Source organism: Ictidomys tridecemlineatus, chromosome 13 (assembly GCF_052094955.1).
Source record: "Ictidomys tridecemlineatus isolate mIctTri1 chromosome 13, mIctTri1.hap1, whole genome shotgun sequence".
Classification (NCBI taxonomy): Eukaryota; Metazoa; Chordata; class Mammalia; order Rodentia; family Sciuridae; genus Ictidomys; species Ictidomys tridecemlineatus.
In genome coordinates this window covers 52,220,929-52,244,356 of record NC_135489.1, presented here as the reverse complement: position 1 = coordinate 52,244,356, position 23,428 = coordinate 52,220,929, and the positions used below count along the sequence as shown (strand labels likewise).

Genomic DNA, 23,428 nt, shown 5'->3' with positions numbered 1-23,428 from the left:
GGCAGAGAATAATAAAAGCAGAATTGGTGATTATCTGATAAGGTAGTGTTTCCTACCAATTATGAGCTGATATAACCTTTGTACTCTCTGAAGGTTACTTTTGTGACCCTCTCCATTTTTTTTTTTTTACTAAGCTCCTAAAGAAATGGATAGTTGAGTATGCTCCTGTTAGAATATGTTGGAACTGTGATTTCATCGGTCACTATTTCTGCAAGAGCAGCTTATGTGCATTCCAAAGTTTCCAGGAGATCTTTAATTTGTAAAATATTAACATGCTGCTACCTGGATTCTAATAATGCTTCAGTAATTCAATCAAATCTCCAATTTGAAAAATTGGTAGTGGCAGCAGGAGAGTTAAATTTGGTAGAACTGGAAAACTTTATTTATTGTTCAACAGATTAGAACAAAGGTCAAAAGAGGACCTCTGCAGTATCACAGACAAGAATGCCATGCTATGAAATTTTGTGAAGTTCTAGGGGAAATACGATTATCCAACTAGTCCTATGGCAGCACCTCCGTTTGGTTCCTGGATCTATAAACTATTGTGCATCTGCACAGTATTACCTCACCTACTTGGGAACGTTGGTGAACAGAATGATAAGTACATTCTCTACACAGCTGGAACATTTTCACTGCAAATGAGGTGTTTTTTCCCCCACTATAAATTAGTATTTTCACTATAAATCAGTGACAAAAATGGAACTGTACAATGGAATTTTTATAAATGAAATAATATGCTGTATTCTCTTGAGATTTTTTACTCATTTTTATCTCTGTATTGTTGATCGATATTGTATATAATAGTAGTTTGTTTTTTGTGTCTGTAGAACAGTAAATTTTAGAAATATACCAGGACATAATAGTTTTTTTTATTCTTTTATTTGTATCCATTGATCAGCATCTCTCATCCCCATCTCAACCACCTAACCCACCAGCCATTCTCCTTTCTTGCTTCTATGAGTTTGAGTATTTTTTTTTAGATTCCAAGTGTCATAGAGATAATACACTGTTTTTCTTTCTGACCTGGCTTATTCCACTTAGTATAATATCCTCCAAGTTCATGCATGTTGCTGTAACTAGCAAGGTTTCCTCTTTTTAAAAAGCTGAACAATATTCACATTCTTTTTAAAAAGCTGAATAATATTCACATTCATTATTCACATGTTCTTTATTCAACCATTGAAAGGCATGCAAGTTAATTTCATATCTTGCCTATTGTGAATAATGCTAAATGATCACGGACATGCAGAGTTCTGCAAGATAGTGATTTTATTTCTTTGGATATTTCTTGAGAAGTAGGATTGCTAGATCATATGATAGTCCTACTTTAAACTTGTCAAGGACCAGTTTACATTCCCACCAATAGTGTACATGGGTTCTTTTGCCAACCCCTGTTATCTTTTGACTTTTTGACAATAGCCATCCTAACAGGTGTGATATGACCATCTCATTGTGTTTTTGGATGTGCGTGGGCTAAAGTTTATTAACCAATTCTATTGTTAAACATTTGCCTCATTGTTTTATGAGTCAAAAAGTAGAATTGTTGATCCTAGCCCCTGCATGTTTATATTTAGTGAAATAATCATATAAAGTGATCGAACCAACTTATACTTGTCACACAGAAATTCTCCTTCTTCTCTCTATATTTTCCAACTCTGGCTGTAACTGTCCTTAGTGCTTTAGGCCACTGTTTCTTAGAAGCTATCTTGTTTTAACTTTCATGTTAATATACAATCCATCTGACATTTATTTTTATGTTTAGAGATAGTAACAGGAAATGGTCCACTTTTTTCCACACAGATTTTCAATGTGTCTAACACCACTTATTGAAAATACCCAATGTCCAGTGACAACTTTGTCACAAATCATGTATATGTGTATGTGGGTGTGTTGATTGACTTTGTTCTGTTCCATGATGCTGGCATACAATTTTTTTAAACATATTTTTGTTGACAACAGATTCCCTCATTTTTGTGTAGTATTGTTTAGTGTTACTTTTCTGTCAGTCTTATTAAGTTATAGAAGCAACTTATGGAATAGTTGGCTTTCTCCATTGTGTATTTTCTTTGAACTCTTATTTCTACACGTATTTTTATTCCCACCTTTCATTTATATTCTTTGAATTGAGTTTGTTGTTCTTTTTCTAGATATTTTTACAATGTTTTGAAATAATCATTTTGAAATAAGTTGAGACTTAAAAAAAATCTTCAAAAATATTACAGAATTTCCACCATCTCATTACATAGCTTTACCAAATATGGACAGCTTAAAAGACTGTGGTATAATTATAAAATCATGAAATCAATATTGATCCAATCTATAAACTGCCTTTAAATTTTGCCAATTATGCTATAAATTTTGTTTTTCTGGCTTAGGATCAAATCAGGAATCATATATCGTATTTATTTGTCATGGGTCTTTAGTCTCTTCTGAGGCAGAGAACCTCCTTAGACTTTGACTTTCACAGTCCTGACAATTTTGAAGACTGCTGACCAGTCGCTTTGGAGGATGCCCCTTGATTTGGGTTTGTCTGATTTTTCTTTCTCATTATGAATTCAGGTTATTCGTTGTTTGGCCTGAATACCACAGAGTCTCTGGTGTGGCCTCAGTGCAATGTACCTGGAAATTGATGTTGATAGGTCTCATTCTCAGGAATGCAAAGTTTGCTTACCTGAGTGAGGTGCAGCATATCAGTCTCATCTACAATGCATTTTTCATTTTTCTCCCTGGTAGTTAATCTTATGGGGAGACAGTTTGGGATTATGCCAATGTCCTATTTTGTACTTTCACCTGCTAATTTTAACCTCCATCAATAATTCTTGCCTCTAAACAGTTATTACCTTTTTTTTTTTTTTTTGATGTCGTACTGGGGGTTGAATCCAGGAACTTGCACATATTAAGCAGGTGCTCTGTCGCTGAGATAGAGCTCCTGCCCTTTTTAATAACTTATTTTTTGAGACAGGGTCTTGCAAGTTTGCCCAGTTTGGCCTTGCCATCTTCCTGCCTCAGCCTACTGAGTAGCTGGGACCATTGTGTATTTGAGATTATGACGTTCTGTTTCTATCATTCATTCTCTATTAGTTTGAATTCTATTGTAAGGATGGGTTGTCTCGTTCTTGTTTATTTGTAGTATAGACTTAAGGATATTGATTTTTTTTCCATGAGATAAATTTCATCATTATTATTTAGTTTGTTGCTCACATTATTACAGATTCGGCTCCTTTAGCTTGTTTCCTTTGTCCCCCCATGATATCCATTAAATTTTCATCACTTGCTTCCTCTTTGGCACCACAAGATCTTGCAGGCTCATCTTGCTATGTGTGTGTGTGTTTTTTCCCCCTTGCTCACCCCTGCTCCATTGTAGAAATCAGCTAATTGTCTAGGAATTTTGATTCTTTTTACTGAAGAAGGTCTTTGGAAGCCACAATCTATGTTCCAGTAATATCCATTGCTCTTTTTCCATTGGTTCTATGTCTTCACTAACCTGGCAGAGCTAGGAAATATGTGTGAATACATACACATATAAATATATATCTTAACCTGTTTTTTATCATTTTGTGTATACACGAACACACACACACAAACACTAAACTCTGAGTTCACACAGATATATCCTATTCTATTTCAGCATCCTGGGCTTCTTTCTAGCCAATTCCCTTTTATTATTTAAAGCTTAACTTTTTAACATTGAGAACACTTGCTGTCATCATCATCTGTACATTTAATCATTTGCCCAATCCTGAAATATATCTGAAAAAAAATCTCACATTTAAAATTTCTTACCCTTCTGATAAACAGATCTTCAGCTGTGTGTTTATAGTTTTTCTTGTCTTTAGTCTTGGAATATGCCATACCAATACTGTCTCTGAAAATTACATAGGTTAGTGTGTTCTTCCCAAACCCTTTAGTGTGGTTATTTATTTATAATGCAATGTTCATAAAAGCTATCAGTTTTTGAATATTAACTTTATGTTCTGTTGTCTTACTAAATTATTTTATCATTTGAGGTAACAGTGTTAGTGATTTCTAAAATCATATCATCTCTGAGTAGACAGAGTTTTATCTTACTTACCAATTCTAATATCTTTAATTGACTTATTTTACTTCATTGTATTTGCTAGTACTTTCAATATAATGATGAATAATAATGGAGATATTGAGCATTCCCCTCCTATTCCTGATCTGAATAGAAATGCTTCTAATGTTTTCTAATAAAGTAAGACACTGATTTTAAGATTGATGAATATATATATATATATATTATATTTATATATATAATCTTACTAAGAAAGTGTTCATTACTTTTAGTTTCTCAGGTGTTTTTTTATTGGTACATTATAATGTACATATTGATGGGATTTGTTATGTATTCATACATACATAGTATGTAATTTTTTTTTATATGATGAGTGAATATTGTGTATGGTGTTAATAGATTTCCTGCTATAAACCAACCTGGAATTTTTATAATAAATCCCACTAGATTGTGGATATCATTTTCTTATTTTGGTGCTGTGGATCTAACCCAAGGCTTGTGCATACTAAGCCAGTCTACCACTAAGCCACACATTATTTTCTTAATGTGAGGTTATACTGTTTTCTTATATTTCTTTGCATTTCATTGATAATAACAGAAAATATTGGTTTGTAGATTTCTTTATTTTTAAACAAAATAATTTAGGTTAGTTATCAACATTTTACCAGCTCAAGAAAAATAAACACATATTTTTTCTCTTTTCTAATGTTTTAGAACAGTTTTTAGAGGGTCAGGGCTATTTGTCTTTAAATGATTTATAAATTTCAATTATTACACTATCAGTGTTTAATTATTTTTTGTGTGGAAAGTGATCTCTGTAAACTTTTTATCAGCAATGTCATTTTTTTAAAAAATTGTATTTCCCTGAGAAATTGTCCTTTTTATCTTGTTTTTAAAACTCATATGCATAGATTTCTATGGAGTATTTCTTTATCATTTTATGTCATTTTTTAAAAATAGTTAATTCTTCTAATTTTTTTATTTCTATATTTTTGCTTTATCTCATATTTTCTTGGTCAAGTCTATTGATGGTTTGTTTATTTGTTAATGTTCTTAAAAACATAGGGTATTGATTATGTTGAGTTACTGTTTTCTGACTTTTTAGTCATTAATTTCTACTTTTGTCTTTGTTATTTCCACTTTTGTGCATCTATTTTTGCATTTAGTTGGACATTCAATATTAGTTTATGTCTTTATTTTTTCCTGATGTTAAAATACAATCCTTTTATATCACAGCAGAATTTTTTTGATGTGTGTGTATAAATTAAGCAATTGATTATTAAATTTACCTCAAATATGAAAGAGGCCAGAAGTAGCATGAACTTTGAAAATTAGACAGACATGACTGAAGATCCAGCTCCACTATTTTTTTGTTGTCTGACTTTGGAAAATTCTCAATTTCCTGATTTGTAAACCAGAAATGGTGGCATTTCACCTGAGAGTTAATTGAAATAATTTCTAAAATGTACCAACCCAATGTTTTATTCTGTGTAATCAATAAATGATCTTTTGTCTACCTTCATAATTTTTAACCAAGAACAGAAAAATGAGGGAACAGATAAAATAACTACTCTTTATTGAGGATTGTGTGTGTGGTCCTTGATTTATGGTAACATTTCTTCATTTCAGTGCCTTTCTCAGAAGGCATACATAGGTTGCCCAAAGAAGCCAAGTAGATGACTGGCTAATGACGTTAAGCCTCACCCTCTGACTCAAAGACCCTATCATTTTGTTAAAAAAATTTAATACACATTTGTACTTGCTTACTTGTAGTTTCACTTTCTGTGGTTTACGCTACCTATGTTCAGCCAACCATAGCCTAAAAATATTAAATGGAAACTTCTAGAAATGAATAATTCATGCATTTATATTGTGTACACTATTCTAAATAGCATGCCGAAATCTAAAATCTAAAGCTGTCTTGCTCCATTCTGTAGGGTTTATGAATTATTTCCTTGTTCAGAGTATCCATGCTGTGTATGCTACCTACATGTTAGTCACTGGATAGCCATTCTGGTTATCAGATAAACTGTCTGATATTATAGTGCCTGCATTCATCTTATTTTAATTAATAGTAACTCCAAAGTGCAAGTTTAGTGATGCTGGCCATTTTATCACAGTGTATTTTAATACTTGTTATATTTTATTGTTATTGCTAATCTCCTACTGTAGGCACATTTATTACTTAAATTATGTAAAGAAGATAGCACATTTAGGGTTCAGTACTCTCTGAGGTTTCAGGCATTCACTTGGGATTTTGAAACTACTTGTATTTATTTATTTTTTAATTAACATATAAACTCACTCACTTGTTAAGAAATAAGACTAAGACTGCTATTTATGTGGTTAAACAAGTAATATTGATAATATAACTATGAAGCTCTATTAACAGATCTGCATTCTTTTTTTTGTCCCCTTCTCTATTTTAGCAAATTGTGAATAGTACTCTTGAGCCCCTTCAAGTGATTATCACTTAGACTTTTCCTGGGACACTTCTTTGAAAGGACCATCATATATCCAATTTGCTCAGATAAGCCAAGATTAATGGAATTCTTGCAAAGTGAACTGCACTTGTCTCACTAAGACTGGTAAGAGTTTTAAAAATATGTTTACCGTTTGTGCATGATATTCAATGTCATGAACTGTTCTGAAATATTTCTTATAATTTGGAAAGTTATATTAATTAAATAACCATACTGGGGAGGAGGGAAATAGACTATCAGAGAAAGGCAGTAGTACATTGAGTTGTTTATTAGCCAAGCATAATGGTGATGTATTTGAAGATATTTTTATTACTTTTGAAAAGTACAGAGATTTAAAATTAAGTGTTGGTATAATTTCATGGCAAGAATTCTTCTTGTAGTGACTGTAATATAGCTTATAAAACCTGTAATTGCTAAAAAATCTGTGTTGTTTTACCACTATAAAATCAATAACTGTAAAATGGAGACACTATCTCCTTGAAGTTGGTTATGATGAAAATGTACCTATTGTGATTATCTATATGCAAATTTTTCCTAAGCTGAGCTTGCTTTACAAGTGTATAATGTTAGTGCATTTAAGTTTACTTTTGCATATCATTGCCTCAGCCTCAAAATTTCCTCTTCCAGTATACTAAATTGCCATAATTTCAGTAAGAGCTTATTATCAAAACAAAATTTCCATCCAGAGAAGACAATAAAGTTGAATCAGATGGCATAATAGGAGTAGTTACTGCAAGGGGTTTTTGGGGGGAAGAAGATGAGCGAACATGATTTGGCATCTCTCAGAAGCATATACCAGGGGTTTCCTGAGAATAGAAGCTAAGAGATAAGCACAGCTGCTTGGGCCATGACAAGAAACTATCTTGGGCGGACAGTTGTTGAGAAATAAAGATCATCCAAAGGTTTCCCTTCTCAAACATACAAGTCATTTTGCATCTCAAAGATCTAAGACTCAAGACCTGAGCCAGTAAGAGACACAAATCAGAAGAACAAGTATGTAGATGGAGTACTATGTCTTCTGAGATGTGTATTCATCCTGTCTCTAGCAACTTTTAGAATATTTTGAGGGTCATGTAAGGAAGAGCTATCCCCCAAAATTTCTGGTGAGTAGGGTCTGGAACTGGAATCTGAGGAGGCTGAAAATGTACAAATGCCCCTAGTCATAGCATAGTGGCCGAGAATATGGGCTCTGGGGACAAACTGTTTTTTCCAGTTTAAATCCTGACTCTGCCACAATTTGTCCTGATTCCTGGGGGGTAGTGGGAAAAATTCAAAGACTGAATTTTTATAAAGGGTGATGGACACTGTATTGACACATAATAAATGTTCAATAAATGGTATTATCATGCTAGACATTTGTACAAATATTTATAAGGGCTTTCTTAGGCTCATTATGACCTTGATTTTGATATGATTTTTCTCTATGAGATTTCAAATTTCTCATCTGTAAATTCTCCAACTGTTCTCAACAATTTTTCATAATCTCACATAGCCAACCACAGGTGGGAAAATATTACTATATTTTTCAAGAGTAGATTTTGTGTTTGTAAATCCCACCTGTATCATATCCTAATGATTATTTTATTTTAAATTTTATCACCTCAAATATGTCACTTGCTAGCATCTTAATATTGAATAAATTACTTAATTTTTCTAAATATCTGTATCTCTGAGATGGGAATAGTAGAATACTTAGAATTATTGTGAAGATTAAATGATAAAATACACAGTGCATGACACAGAAGTATTCAATCCATGTTAACTATGACTAATATTACTACTATCATTATTGTTATATTTATTTTTCTTAAATACATTCTTTATCTGTGATATGATTGTTAAAGTTGTTTAAACTTTGTTTATAACATCGTAGAGGCTTTTCTTTAAAAAAGTCATTCACATGTAATCTACTTACGTTCACTTCTGTAATATGATTGTTAGAAGATTGTGACCTGGTGAATTTTCCTTTTATATTCTTTGAAAAAATCAATTTTCTCTAGTAATAGCAAAATGCTTAGTGCTCTTCTTGGCAGATTTACTAAGAGATCTATTTAGATCATAATTTAAATAAAACATTTAAAATGGAATTTTAAATAAAATATTAATATATTAAAAATGTCAGAACACTTTTTGAAAACATGGTACATTGTTATCATTTTGTACCCCAATACAGCATATTTACTATAAACAAAAATTACACCTTGTGATATCACCAAATTACTTCAAGCATAGCTGCTTCTAAATCTATCTTGACTTCATCCTTTCCAAGTGAAATTATACAAATTTCATTTTAAGTTGTTTTAAACTCTGATGATTCTTAATAGCAGAGTTTTCAGTTTCACCCTTATTAAGAACTTTAAACTAGTGAACCAACTATTGAATTTATAAAGTCATAAAATAAATACTAGGAAATTAAGATCTACCACTGTTCACTACCCATTCCATCTGACTTTTCTAACTCTGTACTTGGCCTTATCTCTGTGGTTTTCAATTCTTAAGACGGAATGACTTCATAATCTAAACTCTGATTAATGCCAACTATGATTCTGTTTATAGTTACTGTAGTATAGTACTGGATTCAAAATAATAAATTAATTTTAGGAAACCAAAAATTTGGCTCTATCCCTCCTACTAGGGTCTGATATTGCTTATGCAGAGTTGTGTACCAGGGTTAATGAAAATGATCTCAATGAATTGTTGCAGACAAAATCAAATTTTATATTTCTCCCCGTTCTTCATTTTTGTTGGTTTACTTCCAATGTTTTAAAATAAATTAATTATATGTGTAAGCAGGAATAAAAATAGTAAAATTGGTCAAGATATATCTAGAAATCTTACACATAACTATATATTTTTCATTTGCCTACAAATAAATTTTCAATATGTAATTTTAGCTAAGCTAGATTTTTGACAGGAATTTCATAATTAAATTGTTTAATGGAAGCATTTGCAAATAAGTAGATCATAAACTCTTTCAGTGTGGGCAATGAGTAACTTTAGACCATCTGCAGAAAATTAAAAACTGCTTTTATTGGAAGAAAATTATTTAGTTTTAAGACTATAAGTTTTCCTTGGAGAAAAAATTCTACTCATCTGATATTTTGAAGGACTCTAAATATTTGGTATTCATATTAGTGGTTAATGAAAATTTAAGGTCTTCTTAAATATTATGCTCTTTGATTGGGTCAAATCTGGTCATTTTGTGGTGTTTATTGTTATAAGATTCACTGATAGTCTTATTCATTTAAGATATGTTAGGAAGACTTTAAAGACTAACAGGTTAGTTAAGATCATTTTCCTTTTTCAAAGTGTATGAGACATTATTAGTCCCTTAGTCTAATAGTTCCTTAGTCTTCTTTATCCTTTATTAAGAAAACTAATATTTTTCCTTTAGGCATATTTTCCTTATTTATGTGTTTTCATTCTGGAAATATATGGATAATTGTGGTCATTCATAATTCTTGGTGTGAATTGACATGAAAACATAAAATTTCATAGATGTATGAAATTAGCTAGATTATAGTTGCAAAGCATTGTTAGAGGTTCTTAACATCAAAACTTGAATTATTTAAAACATTCTAGAGGCTTCTCTTTAAAAAGTCATTCATATGTAATCTCTTACTTATATTCACTTCTATAATATTATTGTTAGAAGATTATGGCCTAGTGAATTTTCCTTTTATATTATTTGAAAAAAAAATCAATTTTCTCTAGTAATAGCAAAATGTTTAGTGCTCTTCTTGGCAGATTTATGAAGAGATCTATTTAGATGCTTTAGAAATCTGGCAGTAAAAATTCATCATGATAAAAAATAGGGATTGTCATCAAGCAAATAATAACGTGGTGCACACATCTCTTCCACTTTTTTCATATTCACCCTAAAATGAAACTTTTATGTAAAAGAAAGATCATTGGACTGAAGGTTGGTGGGCTATGTTTCTAATGGTGATTTTAGGCAATTCACATTCTAGGCCTCTTGAAGTTTGATGTTTTTCTTTTCCCTTAAAAAATATTAATACCTCATTTATTTGTGGAAATTAAATGAGATGACATTTGTGGAAATGTTTTTGAACTTGAAAGTTCTGCAAGAATGGTGCATATAAGTATTGCTCTTACCAGTGATGGAAACATTTACTATAAATAAGAATGTTAAAAGCCTAAGTGTATAAGTGTTTTAAAACCTTTTTAATTAAAGAATTTCAAAGTTAAGCATTTTCAGTAGATTTAACATCACATTTATTGTCATTTCCTTGGTCAACGCCTCATGTTTCCTACTCTTTAGTGGGAAAGGATTTGTGCAACACTCATTGGCAGAACTTGAGCCATCCCAGTAAATGATAGGTATTGACATCAGTATTGTAATTTTATTAGCCATGAAATCCATGAAGAGTTATTGAATCTTGAAGATTTAGAATTTCCTGGCATTAATGTCAGAAAATTTTGATCAAGGAATAATAATGATACTGTAATTTTAGTAGTTCTGATGAAGTCAATTATAATTACATATATTTTGTAATACAATTGGGAGCTGTAGTGAGTTCATTATGATGGAGGAACAGGAAATATAGAGAATCGATAAGACACAACAGTTTGGCTGGATGAACTCCACTTTTTTGACACCAGCAGAAAGTTCACAGGTGTAGCTGAAGACATAGTCCTGACTTGGTAATGTAGACTAGTTAGTATTTTATGGGGTTAGAATCAAAACCTAGTTTTGTCTAAGCCCAAAGTCAGAGTTCTTTTGCACTTGACATACTTTTTTAAAAATATTTTTTTAGTTGTCAATGGACCTTTATTTTATTTATTTATATGTGGTGCTGAGAATCAAACCCAGGGCCCTCACACATGCTAAGCAAATGCTCTATCACTGAGCCACAACCCCAGCTCTTGACATACCTTTTTGATGTATTATAATCATCAATCTGCAGTGTGTTTAATAACTATTCTGTCTTCCTCAATTTGATACATAGTCTCAGTGATAAATTATAAAGCATTTATAGTAAGTAGTTTGGAAGGGAAATCTTAATACATGACCAAGTAAGACATTTTTGAAGCTCTATTACCAATATTAGGCTATTTACGTCTATTAAATGACCCTTTTAATGTCTTAATCAGTGTCTTGATAGCCTATGAAATGATTCATGGATGACTACATAGCGGAAATAGCCTGTTTCCATAATTGAATACAAAATTATCCTTCTCAGTTAAGAAACAGTGAACTCCAAGTTTATTTAACACCTTTGTTAAATTCAATTCCTCTCCTACTTACCATCTTGTCATGTTGAAGAATGTATGATCATCAGTTTCTAATTTCCTTGGGAACTCCTAGAGGGAACCGTCTCCCATCTACTAGAGTGGTATCCTTGCTCCCAACCTCGGTTCTTGAGACTAGTAGGCACTTAATATTTAGAATACGGATGACTGAAGGACAAAACAATTCGGTACATACCCAGAGTCATTTAACAAGCCACTGCTATAATCGATAGTAAAATACTTTTTTATTTTCCATCTGTTGATACATCCTATGATTAATTTATTCATTCAGGAAGGATTCATTGGACACATGCTGTGTGCTCAGCGGTTTTCTGGATGCTACAACTGTATGAGTAAGCAAAACTCACAAAACATTATTACCTTTATGGACCTTACCTTTTACTTGATAAAAGCGCTCCTGGCCACACTTCAGAATCCTTTACAAATTTTTTTAAAAAGTTTTTTTTCCAGAATTTATTTATCATAATTTAAAAATGAATTTCCTTAACAATGGAAAATAAATGGAAAGTTTCACAAAATACTCAAAAGTCTGTGAGACTTGAGACTGAGTGATTTTGTAGTAGATGCTACACGCTCAATGAAAAGATTAGTTTCTACCTAATATCCATTATTATCTTAGGTAATTCAGCAGAGATTAAAAACCTTATAGTTTTCAACTGTTTTAAAATACGATGGTGTTTCAGATTTTATATATATATATATATATATATATATATATATATATATATATATATTATTGAGACAGTAGCAAAGGGAAATGTTGAGACAGTAAGGGGGAGAAGAACCACTGATTCAGTATACTGTTAAAAAAAACATTGTAAAATATAGCTTCAAAATAGATTTTCATTTTAGCTGTAAAAGTTTAAAATAAGTAAATTAAGATGTTTCCAGTATAAGAAAGAATAATGATTTTACTCAAGTACTCTAGTACTTCCAGTAATGTACCCAATGATGTTGATGAGGGGACTCTCATTGTATGTGTATATTTATTTTTTCTTATTTGGACCAACTGATAATTTTTCTTATTAATCAGGATGAACATTAGTTCCTGATATACAACTTACTAGGATGTACAATACTTGTGGAGTACAGGAGCAGAAGTATTTCTTTATAAAATATCATACATGTGTAATTTGTTCTTAAAATCTTTTTAAGGATATGAACTATAATATTTCAAAATACAAATATAGGTAACTCAGCCCCTCCGTTTACCAAATATCAAACTCCTACATTTGTTCTTTTAGATGCTAATGTGAATTAGATTGGATCTTACCCTCAAGGAGTTTACACTCTACTGGGAGAGAGAAATAGTCAAATAGGCATCTACAACAGTAATTTAGCCAGGTTTTATTCATTTAAGCCCTTGTGTTCAATATATATTCATATGGTATTTATATTAAACTATAATAACATAGAGTACATATTATTTATTAGGCTTTGAATTATCCATTGACTCAGCCCCTTACATGAAGGAAAACTAGATGTTACAGGATTGTTTTGTTATGAGAAGCAGAATCCCTTTCAAGCTAGCTTTGGTGAAGGGTATCTGCTGGAACGACATCAGAGGAATGTTTTATGTAAGTGTATCCCAGGGGATCCGCCTGGTCTACAGGTTGCCATGGTCTCTTTGACAGTCTGTATGGGCCTCATGGCCTCTCCTCTTTCCTTCTTTCTGTGAATCTACTTCCACTCCATCCTTCTACCTCCTGATGTGTTTCTTACACACTTGTTTCTTCTACGACACAATGAACCCCAAAATATAATTTGAGATTTTTCTAGATTAGCTGACTGCATTCCTTTTGGCAGAACATATTAGTTTTCTCGAAATATCTCATTGGTTCCGTTATTCACTCACAGCCCAATAAGCTGCACTTAGAGTGGAGTTATTTGGTGTGTACAGAAGCCCCTTCTGTGCCAATGGGCGGCACAACTCTTGAGAAAGGGTTGTGATCAATAAGGTACTGTCAGCTCCTGTATTACTATGTTAGGATGTGTTAGTGGTAATTATGGGCAAGTTGGCATTTAAGGTTTGCTTCAGTGCTTTTTATGTGATAAATTGTAAGCTTATTTTTTTTTTGGTATATAATTTGTGCCCTAAACGATAATAGAAACCAATGAGTAGTTATACTTCTAAGCCATAAAAATGCCACAAGTGATTCATGGTTTATATTTAATATGCACACTCTAAGTACCTGAATGTAATAAATTGATGATAGAATTTTTAATTCAAAAGTCCAATGGAGTTTACACTTTTGCAATCACCATAACATTTCTATTGCTAATTGCCTGCTTTAAACTACACTGTGCACCTGAAATTTTAGAATGTTTAATACTTAAGGACTTAAGCAGGATGTAATTTTACTTCTCTTTCCTTATACTCTAAAGTTGAGTGTACAGTCATTCCTTGGGATCCATGAGGAATTGGTTCCAGGACCCACAGTGATATCAAAATTTTTGGATGTTCAAATTGCTTATATAAAATGGCATGGTATTTACATGAAACTTCCACAATCCATATATATTAAGTCATCTCTATTTTACTTAGAATGCCTAACCCAATGCAAATGCTGTGTAAATAGTTCTTATAGTGTGTTGTTTAGGGAAGAATGGAAATAAAAAATTTATGTTATTATAGACACAATTTTTTTTCATGTATTTTCAACCTGTGGTTGGTTGAATTTGTGGAAGGGAACTACAAATACATAGGGTCACAAATATGATGAAGCTGCTTAGTTTTTTGAACTATTAAATTATGTCTTCAATTACTTTTATTGTGCAAAAAGCACTGAGTTCATTGCTTGAGTTCTAAGGGTGATCCTTGATCTTTGTCTAGTTCAGTGGATGAGTACTATGAAAGGTACATTGGGATATAATCAGCTTCATCCTAACATTGCCATTCAGTCCATTGTTACTGCTCTTTCCTTGGGATGCCTTTGAAACCAATCACATAAATCTCTCTGTTTCTGTTCTGGAAAGTCTCTCCAATAAGAAATTTGCTGCTATTGGGATAACAGTTTTATAAGTTATTATTATTTTGATGAATTAACTGCTGACTGCTTTATAGTACTTTCCTGTAGGTCTGCAATACATAGAGAACTGACAAATTGTGTTACATAGTGTCAGTCTCTGTATGTATATTGCATAAAATGATACATAACTTCACAAAATGAATGTTCAAATGGCCTCACAGATTAAAAGGCAAATGTAAACACTAGTGAGGTTTTGTAAATTCCTCATGGCTTTCTCCATTGTATCTTTGATTTTTTTTCTCCCCCAAAACTTGGAGACTTATTAGGATGTATTTTCATAACCATCGTTCCTATAATTTATTTACAGTCAAAACTCAAAGGATTATGTATATATTTCTTAAATAGTTATATAAAATATATATCTTCTATTTTAAAACATTCTTAAGATAATATGCAGACAAAGATGGTTCCAAAAGTGAGGAATGGTATTAGTGATTATAATCATTGTTATTTCAAAACCTCTTTCCCCCTCCACCCCAGGAAAATAGGAAACTTCAGTTTTTTTTCTATTTTCTAGTCCTACATATTCCTACATTGTTCCCTAAGTAGAATGTAATTTGAGGTTCATTGATATCAGATGAGGCCATCAAAGACTCTTGGGCCATCCCTAAACTCAGACTCGAATCCTTTTATAAATCTTTTTGCACACGGGGGTCAGAAATATTCCAGCCATCGTTAGAGCTGAAGGATGCCAGTTTGCTGTAGCAATAGGGAGATGCTTCTATAGAACCAGACTTCTGGAAATTCAAGGTAATTCATAGGTTTTGTGGTCAAAACCTGTCAGTAGAGAGCCAAACAAGAACAAGAGTTAGCCCATTTCTTTGGATTGACTTGATGCAAATGGTGTTAAAATCTACCATGAAAAATAACAAGTGAAACTTATTGTCACAGAGATCAAGATGCCATATGAATGGAAGTGGGGGTCTTTCATCCACCTCTTCATTTATGTATTCAGTCAGAAATGTGTTTTAATTGTCTTTTATAAATGGGTGGCACTGATATGGGGAGTCAAAGAAAATGTTTCTTTATTTTAACTTCTTCTAAGGATGAGGTCCATTGTAAAAATGACCACAGATTCCTTCCCTCTCTGTGTTGGTGGTGATGTTGCAGATCTTTCTGTCCAACAGTGAGTTGCACTGGACAATGGGGTGTTCACAACAGTGGTTTCAGCAAAGTCTTGAAAAGCACTTTCATAACGGAGCTTGCCATTTTGCTTCTTTTATTGTGGAGTATCCATGGGAGGAAGCATAGGACAACCAACTAGATAACAGGAAGTATATGGCCCATGCACCAGCCAGCTGCCACGCCTGGTAGTGAGGCCACCCATCACCCAGGACCAGCATCTCCTGCCTGACCTGACTGAGCCTCAAACTCACTTCCAATACATGAGCTAACCTCCTTGGGGTCAATGAAATTAACCCAGAGCAGATGAAGTCTCAGCAGAATTGTGCACTAAATAAATGCTTGTTGTAGTCAGCCACTGATTCGCTTGTAAAATAGTTATATAGGATAGTAGAGTCATATATGGCTTAGATGATCAGAATTTGGTGATGGATAAATTTTGAAGATGAGAAGAGCTGAGGAAAAAGAGTTAAGTTTTAAGCTCAATTTTTTTTAAAAAAATAAATAGGATTTGGTTAAGCAGAAAAAAAAATAATAGATGAGGAAAACAAGTGATTTCAGCCCAGCTGGGAGACCAGAAGGAAACAGGAGCATGAATGTAAAACCTCACTTTGGTCAATTTGGTGGCATAGATCAAGTGATACCACACTTCTACTAGATCACTAGCTCTACTTCCAACTCAGGCCATTTGCTATGACAAGCCCCCAGGGGGAAAAAAGTGTGAAGTGTATGGATATCCCTGTATTTTATATTGGTTGATTCTGCCTGAATGTTTAAGTCCACATTAAAAGAAGCATTGAATTGTGTTGTTATATTTGGCTAAGGAAATGCAGTTTGGGAAAAGTAAAATATTCTCTATTGTCATTAAAAGATTTTTTTTTTTATACAAGTCAGGAACCAGAAGTTTACATGAAAACTTGTTATTATTCTTTTCTTAATTCTCCTATCTTACAGTGCACAAAATATCATTCCTCTCTGTTGAAGGAATAACCCATAATTTTACCTTTAGATATATGACAAGATTGTGCCAAATTGAGAGTGGTTATAGCTAATTACTAATCATGATGTGTCTAATCAAAACTGTCATAACTTATCTGGTTAGCAATGCATATATATGAACTAAAATTTCAATTAATGTGCTTTTTCTCTCCACTGAATTCATAATTTATAATGTGCTGGTTAACTCCTACTCCCCCTTCAGATCATGGTCAAAGAACTCCTCCTGAGCAAAGTCTTTACTTATAACCTCAGTCAATTTCAGTTTGGGTGTGGCTGTGTATGGAGTGATGCTCATTTTCTTTATAGGATTTCTTTCAGTGCATGGTGCACTTTCATGGAATGCTGTTGGTCCTGCCTGTTAGATTGTAAGCTTTAGGCTTGTCATTTTATCCTCAGCATGGAGCACAGTGTTAGGCATCTAGTGTGCGTTGAACAAACATTTGTTGAAAGGATAAATTAGTGAAGAACACTTTTGCCTGCATGAGGTCTCCCTTGAAATGCTAAACAATGGAAAATATCAAGGGGAATTTTTTCTAGGCAGAAGCCAGAGCTGAGGCCCTACATGGGAAAGAGTTTAATAGAATCAAGGAACGGAAAAGGGGAACCAGAGCTTGGTGTTCCTTGTGGAGTTAGGAAAGAGGAAATCAAGGCACTTAGGATAGAGGGCCTTCCAGGCCACAGGAAGGAGTCTGCATGTGGGTCTGGATGCAGTGGGGAGACACTGGAGGGTGGGGGCATGTGACCAGTGGGATATATGATAAGATCCCCTGAGGTGCTGTGCAGGAGATGGCAGGGAGGTGGGAAGGGAGTGGGGGCTAGAGATGGGCCAGGAGCTTTAAAGTGGTAAAGATTTTGACTTCTTTTAGGTTTGTACTGTGGATATGGAGAAATGAGTTTTGAATATTTTCTGAAGAATAATTAAGATGCTCTCAATGGATGAGGGGAGTTATGGAGATGTTGACTAAGTTTGTGTCTTGAGCCACTGAGCGCCAAGTGTTCAATCACTGACGTGCAGAAAACCTGTGGATGGGATGTGGGGTATGTGAGTGGAGAGATGGAGAATGTGCCCTGTGACACATGGAGGCAAGGTACTAAAAGTAAGAAGATGGATAATGGTATACCACCCATGCACCTATCAAAAGCAAGCTAGCATGGCTTTATGAATGTCAGGTACAGTAGATCTTAGCACAAGGAGCACAGGAGGGAGAATAGAAATATTTTATAATGGTAGAGGTCAGTTTCTCAGAAAGACACAGCAGTGTCAGGTGTGTTTGCAGCTAGTGACGGAACCTTACCTCCCAAGATGGCCAAACTCAGAGTACAGCAAGGAGAAATAAGCAAATCTATGACTACAGTTGGGAATTTCCGAACTCCACTCCTAGTTACTGAAAACTGATAGGGGTATAGAAGACATGAACAAAGCTATTATCTAAATGATTTGCTTGAAAGCTTCTCCAAATAACAGAAAATACACACCCAGAACACCCTTCAGAAGGGACCAGGTGCTGGGCTCTAAGGCAAATCTCAATAATTTAAGAGGAGTGAAATCAGGCAGTGTCATCTTTGACCACAAAGGAATTAATCTAGAATTTAATTTTTAAAAAACTATCTTGATATTTGGCTGCTCTTTTAGAGATCAAATGACATATTTGTAGATAGTCCATGTTTAAAAAAATAAATCCCAAGAAAAATTAAGAAGGATTTCAAATAAATTGAAAATGAAATCATGACAGACCAAGATGGGTAAAATGCAGCTCAGCAATTATTAAAGGCTTTTTTTGGCATGAAATGTTTATATTAGAAAAGAAGAAATATGCCAAATCAAAGGTCTAAACACGTCCCTAAAGGATCTGTATATCAAGAATCCAAATAACAAGAAACAAGAAATAATTAGTATAAATCAAGGACGGAATGAAATAGAAATCGAAAAGCTATGAAGAAAATAAAACTAAAAGGATGTTCTTGGATAAGAGTAATAAAATTGACAAATTTTACCCAATCTGATCAGAGAATAAGAAAGAAATTAATAATGTCAGGAAAGTCTGGCATCAGTAATGATTTCCCACAAAGATAAAAGATAGGGAGAGGACAGTGAGAGAGGCTATCTGTATTTTTAAGTTTTGTTTGTTTGTTTGTTGTGTGTGTGTATGTTTGTGTGTGTGTGTGTGTGTGTGTGTGTGTGAAACAGAGAGAGAGAGAGAGAGAGAGAGAGAGAGAGAGAGAGAGAGGAGGGGATTTAACCCAGGCACACTTTATTCCTGGCTACATCCCCAGCCCTTTTTATTTTTATATAGGATCTTGCTAAGTAGCTGAGAGTCTGACTAATTTGCTGAGGTTGGTCTCCAACATGTCATCCTCCTACCTCAGCCTTCTGAATCCCTGGGATTATAGGTATGCTCCAACATTTCCGGCTAAGCCGATACATTTGACGTCAAAAATTAAATGGGAAATTTCTTGAAAAACCAAAAACTATCAAGGTTTTCTCAAGAAGAAGTTGGTATATGATAAAAAACCTAATATCTATTAAATATTTGTGTATATTATTTAAAATCTCCCTACAGCTGGACCTGATGACACATACCTGTGATTCCAGAGAATTGGGAGACTGAGGCAGGAGGATCGCATATTCGAAGCCAGGCTCACTTAGTGAGGACTCAAGTAACTTAGCAAAACCCTGTCTCAAAATAAGAAAAATAAAAAGTGCTGGGGAATGTGTAGCTCAGTGGAAAAGCATCCCTGGATTCAGTCCTCTGTACTGAAAAAAAGAAGAAAAGAAAATCTACCTACAAAGAAAATTTCAATATTAAGTGGCTTCACTGATGATTTTCTGTCACTTAGGCAAAAACATTACTGACATAATAGGAACCCTTCCAAAGCCTAGATCTCATTTCATGAGATCAAGCATTATCCTGCTACCAAAACTAAAGACATGATGAGAAATGAAACCGACCAACAGACCAGTGTCTCTCATAAACATGAATTGTGTTTCTCTATACTATTAACAAGTAACTTGGAAATTAAAATTCTACAGTGTGATTTATAAGAGCATAAAAATTATTAAATACTTAGGAATAAATTTAACCCTCTCTTCAGAATCTATAGATAGAAAACTACAAAATAAAACAAAGAAATTTAAAAAGAAAATAGCAAAGAGATAGCCCCTGATCAAAGATTAGAAGACTCAATATATTTAAGATCTTATTATCTTAAAAGTGGCCAGTGGTTTCTATATGATCTCAGTGAAGATCCACCAAATATATTAGTAGATTAACTGATTCATTTAAAATGTATATGAGACATTAAACAATGAGTAATGTGCTATAAACAATTTTAAATACAAAACAAAGTTAAAGAAGTTACATATTTGATTTCAAGGCTGTGAGATTGCATTAAGTATTGTTAGATAAACAAAAGAAATAAAATGTCACAAATATGAGCAATTGGTTTTTGACAAAGGAGTCAAGGTAATTCAATACAGAAATTTCAGTTTTTTTCAACAAATGATGCTGGAACAATTGGATATCCATGTGAAAATAAATGAATATCAAACATTAACATACAACATACACAAAACCAGTTCAAACCAAAATATAGACCTATAATCTATGAAGAGAGGGCTATAAACTATACAATGCAGAATAAAAAAAAATATATTCATGACTTTGGGTGAGGCCAAAAGGACAAGTTACAAAAGATATTGATACTATGAAAGTTATTGGCATTTTAGATTATTTAAAATCAAATTATTTGCTCTTTACAGTAAACTTCTTAGAAAATTAAAAATTGTGTTGTGACAATGTCTGTTTGGGAGTGAACTTTTAGCAGAAGAGTTGCTCTGGTGGAGTAGATTTAGAAAATTTAGTTCTTTTTAGTTCTTTTGGGAACTCTGCTTTTAGGCAGATAAGAGATTTAAGGAGCTCAAATGATATCAGCTTAAAATATTTTTATGTTAATGTGGCATATTTGGGGGTTGTGTATTCTGATCCTCTTTAACACACCAAGTAGCATACTCAATACTTTGCACACTGTATAATTCCATTTATATGAAATGGTAGAAAGGACAAAAACTAAAGTAACAAAAAACAGATGATAGTTTTGGGGAGCAGGGATTGGGATGGAAGTATTGATTACTAATGGGCACAAGGAAACTTAATGGCCTGCAAAAAAATACATGTGTATATGTGTATATATATATATATATATATATATATATATATACATATATATATATATATCCTGAGTAAAGTGGTCTTTATATAAGAGTATATAATATTTTATAACTTAAAATGAATATGTGAAATTGTTCAATTTCATTTTATATTTTCTATCAAAATATTGGCTCATATATATGCCTTCTGTATCAGTGTAATGCACACAGAAAATTTGATCTTCTACAGAGAACTTATAATATTGAGTAATTTTTTAATTCTCTTAAAATTTCCAGGATCTCAAAGATATTGACTACTTAGAACTTTGTAAAGTGAAAAATATTGAGCAAATGATATTTTTTTTTCTTCATTTAAATTGTATTTTTGACACATGATTGTACATATTTCAGGGTACAATGTGAGGTTTTGATGCATGTATGTTTTATGGAATGATTAACTCAAGCTAATTAACACTTGGATCACCTCACATACTTATCATTTTTTTTTTGTAGTGAAAACACTTGAAATCTACTTTTTTTTTTAGCAATTCTGAAATTTATAGCACATTATCATTAACTGTGCTCCCATGCTCTGTAGTATATTCCTTGTAGGGAACTAAATTGTACCCTCCAATCAACATTTCCCAGTTTCCCCATCTCCACCCTCAAGTTTTGGCAATTGCAATTATACTCTCTACTTCTAAAAGTTTTACATTTTTAGATTCCACATGAGGAAGAAAGTGTGTGTTGGTCTTTCTGTGACTGAATTATTTCACTTAGCATAACGCCCTTCAGACTAATCCATGTTGTCACAAATGACTGAGCCTCATTTTTTTGTAAGACTAAATAGTATTCCCTTGTATATGTATGTGTGTATGTATGTATTTGTACATATATATGTGTGTGTGAATATACATAATCTACATTTTATTAATTAATTCTTCCTTTGAAACTTTGGTTGATTCATATCTTGGCTGTTGGCTATTATGAATAAAGCTGTAAAGAACATAAAAGTGGCTGGGCACAGTGGTGCATACCTGTAGTCCCAGTGGCTGGGCAGGCTGATACTGGAGAATCGCAAGTTCAAAGCCAGCCTCAGCAGCTTTGAGGCATTAAGCAACTCAGTGAGACACCGTCTTTAAATAAAATACAAAATAGGGCTGGGGATGTGGCTCAGTGGTCCAGTGCCTTTGAGTTCAATCCCTAGTACAAAAAAAAAAAAAAAAAGAAAGAAAGAAAAGATAAAAGAAGAAGAAATAAAAGTGCACGTAGCTCTTTGACACACTGATTTCATTTTTTCCTTTGGGTATATACCCAGAAATGGATTTCTGGATCATATGGTAATTTTATTTTTAGAATTTTGAGAAACTTTCATATTCTTTTCCATGATGACTATATTAACCTATAGTCCCACCAACAGTCTGAAAGGGATCTTTTTATCTCCAAATCCTTGTCAACACATCATTTGGGTGTTTGTTGTTGTTCATAGCTATTCTGACAGGTCTGAGGTGACACCTCATTATGGTTTTAATTTGCATTTCCCTGATGATTGGTGATGACAAGCTTTTGTGTCTTCTTTTGAGAATTTTCAAATTTTTTAGCTGCTTTGCAATGAGGTCATTTGTTTTCTTGCTGTTAAGTTCCTTCTGTGTTCTAGATTTTAAACCTTTATCAGGTGTATTGTTTGCACATATCTTCTCTGGACCTTCAAATTGTTTCTTCACTCTATTAATTATCTCTTTTGCTGTGCGGAAGCTGTTAGTTTGATGTGCTCTTGGTTGTCTCTTTGCCTTAGTTGCTATGCTCTAGGGGAGTCAAATGAAGCAAAAATTATTGCCCAGGCCAGTATCATGGAGCTTTACCCCTGTTCACCCCCACCAATAGTTTTATAGTGTCAAGTGTTACATTTAAATCTTGAATTCATTTTGATTTGAGTTTTGTGTAAAAGGTGTTATATTAAATGAGGGACCAATTTCATTTCTCTACAGATGGATATCCAGTTTTTCCCCAGCACTGGTTTTTTTAAGAGACTGCTTTGCCCATTGTGTGTTCTTGGCAACTGTGTTGAAATTCAGTTGACCACCAATATGTGACTCATTTCTGGTCTGTGTTTTATGCCAGTACCATGCCATTTTGATCACTGTGTCTTTGTAGGATGGTTTGAAATCAGGTGGTATAAGGCCTCCAGCTTTACTCTTTTTGCTCAAGACAACAATGGGCTTCATGCATGAGGAAAAGATTCATGAACACGGTTTCAGGGTGTCTATATAATTCACTGTTACCGCCTCATATTCCTAGAATCAAGGAATGCCCTAAGTGATAAGATATAGAAAATTCA

At 33.2% G+C, this 23,428-nt stretch overlaps 1 protein-coding gene across 8 annotated transcripts in view; it reads left to right on the top strand.

Annotated features, from left to right (window-relative positions):
- Dlgap1 (DLG associated protein 1) overlaps window positions 1-23,428 on the top strand; it is an 878,199-nt gene that overhangs the window by 108,914 nt on the left and 745,857 nt on the right. For all 8 annotated transcript variants that reach the window (XM_040274808.2, XM_078030334.1, XM_078030332.1 and 5 more), the window contains exon 2: window positions 6,466-6,624. The gene's annotated coding sequence lies outside the window, so the exon portion shown is untranslated. The remainder of the gene's footprint in view (window positions 1-6,465; window positions 6,625-23,428) is intronic.